The sequence below is a fragment of the Coregonus lavaretus genome (assembly GCF_964263955.1).
Source record: "Coregonus lavaretus genome assembly, chromosome: 1".
Lineage (NCBI taxonomy): Eukaryota > Metazoa > Chordata > Actinopteri > Salmoniformes > Salmonidae > Coregonus > Coregonus lavaretus.
The window spans coordinates 84,875,154-84,887,586 of record NC_139988.1 but is presented as its reverse complement, the minus strand read 5'-3'; the positions used below and the strand labels follow the sequence as shown (position 1 = coordinate 84,887,586).

The 12,433-nt window shown below is 42.5% G+C and overlaps 1 protein-coding gene and 1 pseudogene across 2 annotated transcripts in view; both read left to right on the top strand.

Moving 5' to 3' along the window:
* LOC311136550 (protocadherin-15-like) overlaps positions 1 to 12,433 on the top strand; it is a gene marked incomplete at both ends in the record, with an annotated part of 186,647 nt that overhangs the window by 18,329 nt on the left and 155,885 nt on the right.
* LOC311118031 (putative nuclease HARBI1) lies at positions 1,807 to 12,260 on the top strand (annotated as a pseudogene). The gene is made up of 3 exons: positions 1,807 to 2,601; positions 2,937 to 3,098; positions 11,898 to 12,260. The product of its transcript is annotated as a putative nuclease HARBI1 (transcript).

Below are 12,433 nucleotides of genomic sequence, written 5' to 3'. Positions count from 1 at the left end.
GTACGCTCAAGTTTTCTGTTTTTCTTGTCTTATTTCTTGTTTGTTTCACAATAAAATATATTTTGCATCTTCAAAGTGGTAGGCATGTTGTCTAAATCAAATGATAAAAACCCCCAAAAAATCCATTTTAATTCCAGGTTGTAAGGCAACAAAATAGGAAAAATGCCAAGGTGGGTGAAAACGTTTCCAAGCCACTATACGTGAGCTAAAGTAATGGGAGTGTCTCTGAAGAACCGCTTTATAAACAAAGAGTAGCCAATGCTGGGCCCTTCTGGTAGTCAGAGACTCCCAGCCAACAGAACTATACAAAATGCAGTGATGTGTATGAAAGTTGGCCCCAGTAATAAAACAAAGTGTTGAATGTTTTAAAGCGGAGGCTGCCGCATGCATGTAGATTATATCACCATAATCAAGTACTGGGAGAAGCGTTACTTGAACAATCTTACTTCTACTTTCCAAAGTGAGGAAGGATTTATTTCTATGAAAGAAACCTTTATTTTTATTTTTATTAACCCATTACAGCTTTTCGGCTACATATACACATATTTGACATATACATTTGACATACATGGTACTTTTATATACAGCAATCACATAACAATAATCAATTACCAAACATAAGGTCTTTAATCCCACCCCTCAGCCACTCTCAGCCCATCCCACCTATCACCATAGACCACCCTCATTTGGTTTCCTTGTGCCATATATTTTTCAATTGTGCTGTGATGTTTTACATGAATTTTGAACCTTTCTAATCGCATAGTATACACAGATTGTGAGCTAAAGATGAAAACCTTTCCTACGAGTATTATTATATTATTGATTTATTGACTATGGCTTTCCAAATCGCCCAACACTGCTATTTGAAAGGTTCATTTTAAGTGAATGCTGTGATTTTTTAAACATTCCTGAACCTGTGACCAGAAACAAGCTACGTAGGGGCAATACCAGAATAAATGATCTAGTGATTCTGTCTCTTCACAGCAAAATCTACAGAGCTGATTGTTGTATGCCCCATATATATAGCATTCTGTTGGTGGCAAGAATTTTGTATAATAATTTCAATTGAAAAACTTGAAGTGTTGAATCAAGTGTTGTTTTTTTGTATCAGTTCATATACTATGTGCCATGGAATTCTCAACTTTTTTTGTCCGTTTTTCAATGTGTTTTAAAGGAGAGCTTATTGTCAATCCAAATACCCAAGTACTTATAATGGGGAACTTGCTAAATTTGGGCTTCATTCAATGTGCAAATATGCAGGTCCTCAGGGTCAATATTACGAGACCTGGAGAACAACATAAACTTTATTAGCATTTAGTTTAATATCAGTAAGCTATTTTTTGAATTGAGACAAAACCATGCTGAAGGTCATGAAAGGTCTGCTGTACTGAGGGGGCACAGGAGTAAATAACTGTATCATCCATATAGAGAGGAATGTTACAGGTTTTTACAGATACACCAATATTATTGATATAAATAGTGAAGAGAACAGGGCCCAAAATCGACCCCTACCGCATACCTTTTGTAATATTGAGGAAAATAGATTTGGTAAGCACACATTGGGGCGGTTTCACGGACACAGATTAAGCATAATCCTAGACTAAATTGCACTTTTAAACTGGACTAACTGAAATTGCTTTTTTCAGACATGGTTTAAAATAGTCTCAGACTTGCCCTAGTCTAGATTGAGGACGATTAGAGTTAATCTACATCTAAGTGAAGATTTAAATTACACCTGTCCAGAGGCAAGTTTAACTTCAGATTAATAGATTTTGGCCCCCAGGTTGACCTTGGCAATGGAGGAAAATGGATTACCTGGACTATTTCAATGATGATCAAAGAGCATCACCAAGGCCTGACAGAAGGGCGGTTATAGACAAGAGCAACCCACTGAATGATTTTGATGAAATCAATTTCCGTGACCGTTTCCGTATGTACAAAGAAAATGCAGCTGACATCATTTGTTTGCTTGAGCCAAGGCTTTCATCTGACTCTCTTAGGGGAAGGCCCATCCCTCCATCCCTACACGTACTGATCACCTTGAAGTTTTTGGCATCTGGAACCTTCCATCGTGAAACAATACATTTGTGTGGTGTAAGTGAACCGACTGTATGCAGAATAGTCCACAATGTCTGCAATGCTATATGTGAACTGAAAGACAATTACATCAAGTTCCCTGATGCTGCTGCCCAAGCCAACTACAAGGTAGAGTTCTATGAATATGGGATCTTCCCTGGAGTCATTGGCTGTATAGATGGATGTCATATTCCCATCAAGTGTCCCTCTACAGCAGATGCTGAGGAGTACAGGAATCGTAAAAACTGGTTCTCAAATAAATGTACGTGTGTGCACTCCCGATTTGCAGTTCTCCAACATTGTTGCATGTTGGAAAGGTGCGACTCGTGACTCAAGGATTTTCCCAAACTTTTCTTTGTCTCCTCAGCTTGAAGGAGGACAACATAGTGGAATCATACTTGGTGACAGTGGGTTTATGCACAGACCAACTTCTCGTTCACCCCCTATCTTCATGCAATAGGACCTGAGCAACAACGGTACCAAGCTCATATCCGCACCAGAGGTGTAGTGGAGCGCATGTTTGATGTATGTCTCCTGAGTGGCGCAGTGGTCTAAGGCACTGCATCGCAGTGTTAACTGTGCCACTAGAGATCCTGGTTCGAATCCAGGCTCTGTCGCAGCCGGCCGCGACCGGGAGACTCATGGGCGGCGCACAATTGGCCCAGCGTCGTCCAGGGTAGGGGAGGGAATGGCCGGCAGGGATGTAGCTCAGTTGATAGAGCATGGCGTTTGCAACGCCAGGGTTGTGGGTTTGATTCCCACGGGGGGCCAGTATAAAAAAAAAAGATGTATTCACTAACTGTAAGTCGCTCTGGATAAGAGCGTCTGCTAAATGACTAAAATGTAATGTAAATGTAAATGTATGGAAGAGACGTTTCCAGTGTCTCAGAAACACATTGCGCTTTCAACCAAGATGATGCTGCATTGTCATAATTGCAACAGCAGTGCTTCACTATTACCTCAAACAGTACAGCTGCCCAGATCCTCACACTGAAGATGTCCCAGGTGTTCCCATGGTTTCGGTCAGACAATGACCGAAATGGACAGCGATGCTTTAGCTATGCAGCACTTCTCATAACAAAGATAGCTTAAGTGATTGAAGCAAACAATACCCATGGATTGGTAACGAAAAGGGTTTTAATTCACAAATGGAAATATCGGGACCCCAAACTGGTGCTTATTTGTGAAGAACATTGGTACTGCTGCTGCTTCATATTTCTCTCCTCCTCCTTCATAGCCAACTCAACATTAATGATTTGCATCTTCACATCATGATCTTCTTTTAAATACATTAGTTTGCGTTCATGAAATTCCATGGCGAGTTCCTCATGCATGCTCAGCCTATTTGTCTTTGTCCTCCGGCCCGGGTTAGTGACACAATCTTTCCTCCTGGCTGCTGCATATGTAGCGGGCTGACCTTCACCCGGTCTTATTCCCTCCAAGCTATGGTGATCATCTGCCTCTAGAAAATGATTACATTGTTGCAATAGAGAACATAATTTCTTCAAGAGTTGAGTTCATTACATATTTTTTATTATGGGAGTGCAAGAGATGACTGACAACATTACATATTCCCTGCTGTCCGAGGATGGCACATGTTGAATGGATGTGTCCTACCAAATTAGGATTGGAACCGTCTCCCATCTGAACTGTCTAAATGGTCATCATCGGGGATACCATCCAGGGGTTGCTGGCTATCAATGATCCTGGTCAACAAGTTCCCCAGCTCATCTGGTTTTACTGGGGTTCTGCCACCAGTCTTGAAACGCTCACTACGAGCAACAGCATTTGTCTGCTTTAAGTTGATTTTGATGTTTTTCCACAGGACCTTAGAAATACAACAATATAGAAATGAGATTAGTAATTATGGATGATATTGTTTGTGTTACATTTATGTCACACAAATACATTTAGGCCCCACTGTGTTGTTACACAAGAAAACTACCATTTCAAAGTGACTCTGATTTGCAAAAGTGGGCCAACAATAAATACAGTATCTTACCTGAAGTTATTGTATCGTTCTTTTGTTTCCTTTTTCCTTTGAGTTGAATTCTTTACAGATGGTGGTCCAGGCGTTCTTCTTCTTGTTGATGAATTATGCTGTTTGTTCTCCATAAATGGGTGGTTTGACACAATTCGCTTGAAGAGGTTTTTTTTTAAAGTCACAGAAATTCTTTGAATGTTTTCTTTTACCTCCATCCATTGTTTGGTTTAGGTGACTTGCTCCAATTCCACACAATGCTGATGGATCAGTGTCCCATCCCTGGTTTTTGAAGCATCCTCAGGTCAGCACCAAGTGCACATCGTTAATCTAATTTACCTTTGTCTGAAGTTAAGCAACGTCTCAGATTTTTTAAATCTGGATTAATTTAAGTATAATTAGCCTAGTCCAGACTTAAATTAGACTCTGTCCGCGAAACTGCCCCATTATATCCTGTCCGTTAGATAGTTCTTGAACCAATTGCAAGATGCCTGATCTAGGCCTATTTCAGACAACCTTTGAACAAGTAAGAAATGGTTAACCGTATCAAACGCTTTCGACAGGTCAATAAATAAGGCAGTACAGTGATTTTATGGTCTAAACAATATAGCACATCATCTAAGACAAGTGTAGCTGCTGAAACAGTGCTATGTCCAGGTCTAAAGCCAGATTGGTGCTCATTAAGAATAAAATGAGAAGGTAAAAAAAGTTCTAAGCTGGGAGTTGGCCAGGGACTTTAAGACTTTGGCAAGGGGAGATAGCTTGGAAATTGGACGGTAGTTATCCAAGTCAGAAGGCTCTCCTCTTTACATACAGTACACATCATGCTAAGGGTGTCACGGATTCTGCCGAGGCTGCCCCTCCTCCTTGCTCGGGCAGCCTTCGGCATTCGTCGTCACCGGAATACTAGATGCTGCCGATCTATGTTCAATGTTTCTATGTTCCACCTGTTGTCTGATTGTTACACACCTGTTTCCCATTATGTGATTACTCCTTCCCTATTTAACCCGGTGTCTCCCAATGTGTTTTGTGCGTGTTTGTTTTTCGTTTCGTTTGTCGTTGGTGAGCGGGTTTGTTCCTCCCTGTGTGGCGGTATCGTGTATGGATTTCTTTACTTGTTCAGTAAAGTACGTTTCATTGAGTTCTGTGTCCTGCGCCTGACTTTGATCCACCGCATTACACTGACACTCGTGACAAGGGGATAAGTATTAGGCAGAGAAGATGGCCAGGACTGGACCATTGGAATGGGGAACGAGGAGATGGAATGGAGGACAGCCAACCCTGGTTTGTGACATGACTTACTGTACATGCCACTGTTCTCTCACCTCAATAAAAACATTTAGTTTTTTACAATGTTTTGCACTTCCTTCGATCGCATCTTCTGGTTAATTCCTCACCTCTTTACTCCACTCATATTTTATTATCCCTATAACGTGGCAACCGGAAAACCCCAAAATGTGTCTTGGAAATAGTTGGTTATGCAATTCAAGTCAGATTCGAGCAATAGAAATATTTACAGTAATACATTACATAACATGAAAAATGACCCTAAAACCCTACATCCCTGGCACCTGCCACTGAGGATAAGCCTCTTTACCCAAGTCTGTAGTGTTTATGAGAAGTGCTCTAATTCAGTGATTGTGTTGTTGCTGCCTGCATCCCCTGTCCTCTGCCCGGCCTGCATGGTGGTGTGCATTAGGACTGCCAGCCACTGCTCTAAATCATCCTGGACTGGCTGGCCGGCAGAGTGCTCAGTTCTATGAGACCTGGTCAGAGCCCTTGACTTTGTGTCTTGATTAAATGCCTCCTCTAATGGACTAATATAGCCTCAGGCTCGTTGCCTGGTAGTGATCAGGTCCTGCAAGGACTGTAGTACTGGCAGTAGCAGCAGAGGGTTAACAATTTAGGCCATTTTATGGGGACCATGTCCAATTGTCCTCAGACCAGGGGTCTTGAAAGTCTAAACGGACACTTTGCGGTGATGGTAGCACATATCACAATAACGGATACTGTGCCAGAAAACAACTATATCACCATTAAGTAGGGGGAGGGGGTAGTTGACTAGTGGTGGCTATTCAGCAGCCTGACGGTCTGGGGGTAGAAGCTGTTGGCCAGTCTTCCAGTTTTTGCCATGATGCTCCTGTAATGCCCGTATCTTAGTGATGGAAGCGGGGAGAACAGGCCATGGCTGGGGACCCTGATTATCTTCTTGGCCTTCCTGCAACACCTGGTCATGTAGGTGTCCTGGAGGGCAGTCAGTGTGCACCCAATTGTGCTTTCGACTGAGCGTACCACCCTCTGTAGCATCTTGCGGTCTGCGGTGGTGGAGTTGCCGTACCAGGCTGTGATGCAGCCCGACAGTATGCTCTCGATGGTGCTCCTGTAGGGGACAGGCAGAATTTCTTCAGCCTCCTGAGGTTGAAGAGTGGCTGTCGTGCCTTCTTCAACGCGGTGTCCGTGTGCTTTGACCATTTCAAAAACTTGACATTTTTGACTGTGTCCACAGCAGCCCTGTTGATGAGGATGGGGGAGTGCCCATGCACATGCTCGTGCCTGGTTCCTCCTGAAGTCCACAATCACCTCCTTTGTTTTGCTGACGATGATTGGGGTCCTTTAGTAGTGGTTTCTTTGCAGACAATCAACCATGAAGGCCTGATTCACGCAGTCTCCTCTGTGACTGAGTTGATGTTGAGATGTGTCTGTTGCTTGAACTCTGTGAAGTATTTATTTGGACTGCAATTTCTGAGGCTGGTAACTCTAATTAACTTATCCTCTGCAGCAGAGGTAACTCTGGGTCTTCCATTTCTGTGGCGGTCCTCATGAGAGCCAGTTTCATCATTGTGCTTGATGTTTTTTGCGACTGCACTTGAAGAAACTTTAAAAGTTCTTGAAATGTTCCATATTGACTGACCTTCATGTCTTAATGGGGTGGCAGGTAGCTTAGTGGTTAAGAGCGTTGTGCCAGTAACCGAAAAGTAGCTGGTTCTAATCCCCGAGCCGACTTGGTGAAAAATCTGTCGATGTGCCCTTGAGCAAGGCACTTAACTGTAATTGCTCCTGAAAGTCGCTCTGGATAAGAGCGTCTGCTAAATGACTAAAATGTAATGATGGACTGTCGTTTCTCTTTGCTTATTTGAGTTGTTCTTGCCAAAATATGGACTTGGTCTTTTACCAAATAGAGCAATCTTCTGCCAAGAGTGTGCAAAGCTGTCATCAATGCAAAGGTTGGCTATTTGAAGAATCTCAAATGTAAAATATATTTTGATTTGTTTAACACATTTTTTGGTACTACATGATTCCAAATGTGTTATTTCATAGTTTTGTTGTCTTCACTATTGTTCTACAATGTAGAAAATAGTAAAAAATAAATAAAAACCCTTGAATGAATAGGTGTGTCCAAACTTTTGACTGGTGTGTATATGTATATATATATATATATATATATATATATATATATATATATATACAGTGGGGAAAAAAAGTATTTAGTCAGCCACCAATTGTGCAAGTTCTCCCACTTAAAAAGATGAGAGAGGCCTGTAATTTTCATCATAGGTACACGTCAACTATGACAGACAAAATGAGGAAAAAAATTCCAGAAAATCACTTTGTAGGATTTTTAATGAATTTATTGGCAAACGATGGTGGAAAATAAGTATTTGGTCAATAACAAAAGTTTCTCAATACTTTGTTATATACCCTTTGTTGGCAATGACACAGGTCAAACGTTTTCTGTAAGTCTTCACAAGGTTTTCACACACTGTTGCTTGTATTTTGGCCCATTCCTCCATGCAGATCTCCTCTAGAGCAGTGATGTTTTGGGGCTGTCGCTGGGCAACACAGACTTTCAACTCCCTCCAAAGATTTTCTATGGGGTTGAGATCTGGAGACTGGCTAGGCCACTCCAGGACCTTGAAATGCTTCTTACGAAGCCACTCCTTCGTTGCCCGGGTGGTGTGTTTGGGATCATTGTCATGCTGAATGACCCAGCCACATTTCATCTTCAATGCCCTTGCTGATGGAAGGAGGTTTTCACTCAAAATCTCACGATACATGGCCCCATTCATTCTTTCCTTTACACGGATCAGTCGTCCTGGTCCCTTTGCAGAAAAACAGCCCAAAAGCATGATGTTTCCACCCCCATGCTTCACAGTATGTATGGTGTTCTTTGGATGCAACTCAGCATTCTTTGTCCTCCAAACATGACGAGTTGAGTTTTTACCAAAAAGTTATATTTTGGTTTCATCTGACCATATGACATTCTCCCAATCCTCTTCTGGATCATCCAAATGCACTTCAGACGGGCCTGGACATGTACTGGCTTAAGCAGGGGGACACGTCTCGCACTGCAGGATTTGAGTCCCTGGCGGCGTAGTGTGTTACTGATGGTAGGCTTTGTTACTTTGGTCCCAGCTCTCTGCAGGTCATTCACTAGGTCCCCCCGTGTGGTTCTGGGATTTTTGCTCACCGTTCTTGTGATCATTTTGACCCCACGGGGTGAGATCTTGCGTGGAGCCCCAGATTGAGGGAGATTATCAGTGGTCTTGTATGTCTTCCATTTCCTAATAATTGCTCCCACAGTTGATTTCTTCAAACCAAGCTGCTTACCTATTGCAGATTCAGTCTTCCCAGCCTGGTGCAAGTCTACAATTTTGTTTATGGTGTCCTTTGACAGCTCTTTGGTCTTGGCCATTGTGGAGTTTGGAGTGTGACTGTTTGAGGTTGTGGACAGGTGTCTTTTATACTGATAACAAGTTCAAACAGGTGCCATTAATACAGGTAACGAGTGGAGGACAGAGGAGCCTCTTAAAGAAGAAGTTACAGGTCTGTGAGAGCCAGAAATCTTGCTTGTTTGTAGGTGACCAAATACTTATTTTCCACCATAATTTGCAAATAAATTCATTAAAAATCCTACAATGGGATTTTCTGGATTTTTTTTTCTCAATTTGTCTGTCATAGTTGACGTGTACCTATGATGAAAATTACAGGCCTCTCTCATCTTTTTAAGTGGGAGAACTTGCACAATTGGTGGCTGACTAAATACTTTTTTTCCCCACTGTATATATATATATGTATATATGTATATATTTATATATTTATATGTATACATATATGTATAGGTGTGTATATATACAGTGGGGAGAACAAGTATTTGATACACTGCCGATTTTGCAGGTTTTCCTACTTACAAAGCATGTAGAGGCCTGTAATTTTTATCATAGGTACACTTCAACTGTGAAAGACGGAATCTAAAAAATTAATGTATTACTTAAAAATCATACAATGTGATTTTCTGGATTTTTGTTTTAGATTCCGTCTCTCACAGTTGAAGTGTACCTATGATAAAAATTACAGACCTCTACATGCTTTGTAAGTATGAAAACCTGCAAAATCGGCAGTGTGTCAAATACTTGTTCTCCCCACTGTATGTATATACATATATATAAAATACAATAAAAAATAACATTATAATTGGTATGTATTGTGTATGGTGTATTGCAATTAATATGATCCTCAGATTCCATACTCTACGTATAATACAGTTAAACGAGAATGTTATTTATAATTATTTTGCCTTTGGCACGTGCCGAGCAGATAAGACGCCTAGTGCTTGACCGTGGCAGTTACGACTTTATCAGGAGCAGTGCTCATTTTGGGTGCCGTACTGTTTATATTTGGGTGCAGGAGCGCCACAATACTTTTGAGCTAATATTTTATAAGAGGAACAGGATCTTAAGCAGTAGAACATTTGACGTGTCAGTACTCTGTTCTGGTGAGCTCCTGCCCAAGTCAAGCACTGGTCAGGAGACAAATCACAAAATAGCTGCTCACACCTATAGGCTTTTCTTTCAAACTGTGCAGCCTTTTTTTTATGTGTGTGAAAAAAGCCTTGGAGATCATGAGAGGTGAATGTAAATACTTACATTCCATGCCATGGTCTCTGGTATTTATACCATAAACACATGTACTGTATGCACTTTACAGCTCAAGAGCCAATGAATTTGTTAAATAACCATCAGGATTTTCTATAGTGTCTGGGATGCTTGAGATAGACTTTGGGTGATATAAAATCGTTTACATACTTGTATGCTTACTAACAAAATATCACTGCCTTTGAGAGTACTCTACACCGTCTGGGCAATTCCACAAGAGATAATGGACCAAGATCAGTATGTCTCTCTGCCTGTCCTATTGTATATGCTTGCTTTGCATGGGGTGAATGGGAACAATGTCTTAATGTGTAAACAGCGCTAGCTGACCCAGCAGCCTTCTCCCTATGTCCAGGAGGCTGGAACCCAGTATGATGAGACAGGGAGCCAAGCCTCCTCTGTCTGCCCATCACCAGTCACAGGTGCTCTGCCAGCTTGCAGGACCATGCTAGGATGCCATCCCATGTGCCAGCTGCTGAGGGACCTGCATGACTCCGCTCCCTGCTAGTCAAATGTCAGCCCACAGCTGCAGGGAAACAGAGAGGGAAGTGCAGTCTGTGTCTGTACTGTAACTCAAACAGCACCAGCCACTAATGTGTTCTTAAACCATCAGTGTAGAATAACAACCATCTGGCTGCTGAACACCAACACAACTGGAGTAAAGCAGGGGAGGAGGTAAGATTAGAGAGTCATAAGGAAGAAATGAATAATGTGTAGATGGTATAACACATGTGTAACGAATGGAGATGTTCAGGCACCAATAACTGAACTTCCGGGAAAGCCGGACTATTTTTGATATCTTTCCAATTGATGACATGATCAGACGAGGATCCCAGTGGAGAGCTACATGTTGTCCATTTGTGTGTCTGTCTAACACGTGAATCACTGTTGGGAATTGCATATATTTCTGCCATTTCTGTCCAGCACCTGAAGAAGTGAGATGTATTATCTTTCATCAAATGTTTAAATGATACACAAGGAAGAAGAGTCCCTTAACACATTAGAGAAAAGATGCAGCCAGTGAACCAAGCCTCAACCCAATTTCTCATAAGAATTTGGGAGTTAACTTGTGTGCATTCATCTCTCTTCGGTTGTTTAGTGAGTGTAAAACGAAACCTAGCAACCTTTTCTACTCGGCTTGTAATTCTCTCGTTTTATCCCTGTAGATATTTGCTTTGTTCCATGTATTGTTCCCACTTCTCGGAGTCCTCTTTGGTAAACTGTTGCTATATATAGGCGGAGAAGTACATTGGACGTCGTTGCCTTGACAGCAACATAGGGCTTCACTACAAGACACAAGCAAAAGGGTGGTGAGTGAAACCCTAAGAGGCACTTCCAAACCAAAGGCTGTGCGCGCGCATGTGTAGTCATCTGTTGATTGAACATGCAGATCTCCTTTGCGGATGTGTGTTTTTTAATCAGTGCACTTCTGAGTACAGGGACCCTGGTATTCCAATTAGGCAGAATAAGCATTCCAGTTGGGAATTCAGCTAGGAACCAACTACAGTAAACAGAAGAAACATCCATGGGGAATGTAAAATAAATAATTACTGAAGGTGACAGGGTTTTGGTAACATGCACACACATGCAAATACAATCTTGCACACATAACATACACATACTGTTGCTTATTCAAATTCTACATAGCCAAGCATTCTAATCTGCTGTCAGAAACATGCTTCAAACACAGTAAACTGCTTCAAGCACAAGATGAGGCTTTCACATTTCCATATGCTGTCAACATACAGCAACAGTATCCCTCAACTATGTTTAAGTGGAACTATGTTAGTGTGAAATGCATCACAATAGGTGACCTGGCTGGCCAGGGAGAAAGAGACACGTGGGCCTGTCTGCCCTTCCCTTCCCCTCACTTCCCCAGCCTCTGGCCTGGTCTGTCTTCCCTTCCCCAGCCTCTGGCCTGGTCTGTCTTCCCTTCCTCAGCCTCTGGCCTGGCCTGTCTTCCCTTCCTCAGCCTCTGGCCTGGCCTGTCTTCCCTTCCTCAGCCTCTTGCCTGGCCTGTCTTCCCTTCCTCAGCCTCTGGCCTGGTCTGTCTTCCCTTCCTCAGCCTCTGGCCTGGCCTGTCTTCCCTTCCTCAGCCTCTGGCCTGGCCTGTCTTCCCTTCCTCAGCCTCTGGCCTGGCCTGTCTTCCCTTCTCCAGCCTCTGGCCTGGTCTGTCTGCCCCTCACTTCTCCAGCCTCTGGCCTGGTCTGTCTGCCCCTCACTTCTCCAGCCTCTGGCCTGGCCTGTCTTCACTTGCCCAGCCTCTGGCCTAGCCTCATACACTCTAAAAAATGAGGGTTCCTCAAGGGTTCTTTGGGAAGGGTGATGGTTCTATGTGGAACCATACTGACTCAAAGAACCCTTAGAGCTCTTCAATGGTTCTTTACGATTCACAAAAGTGTTCTTTGCTCTTTTAGTGATAATTACAATGTAGGGTAGGCGGCTC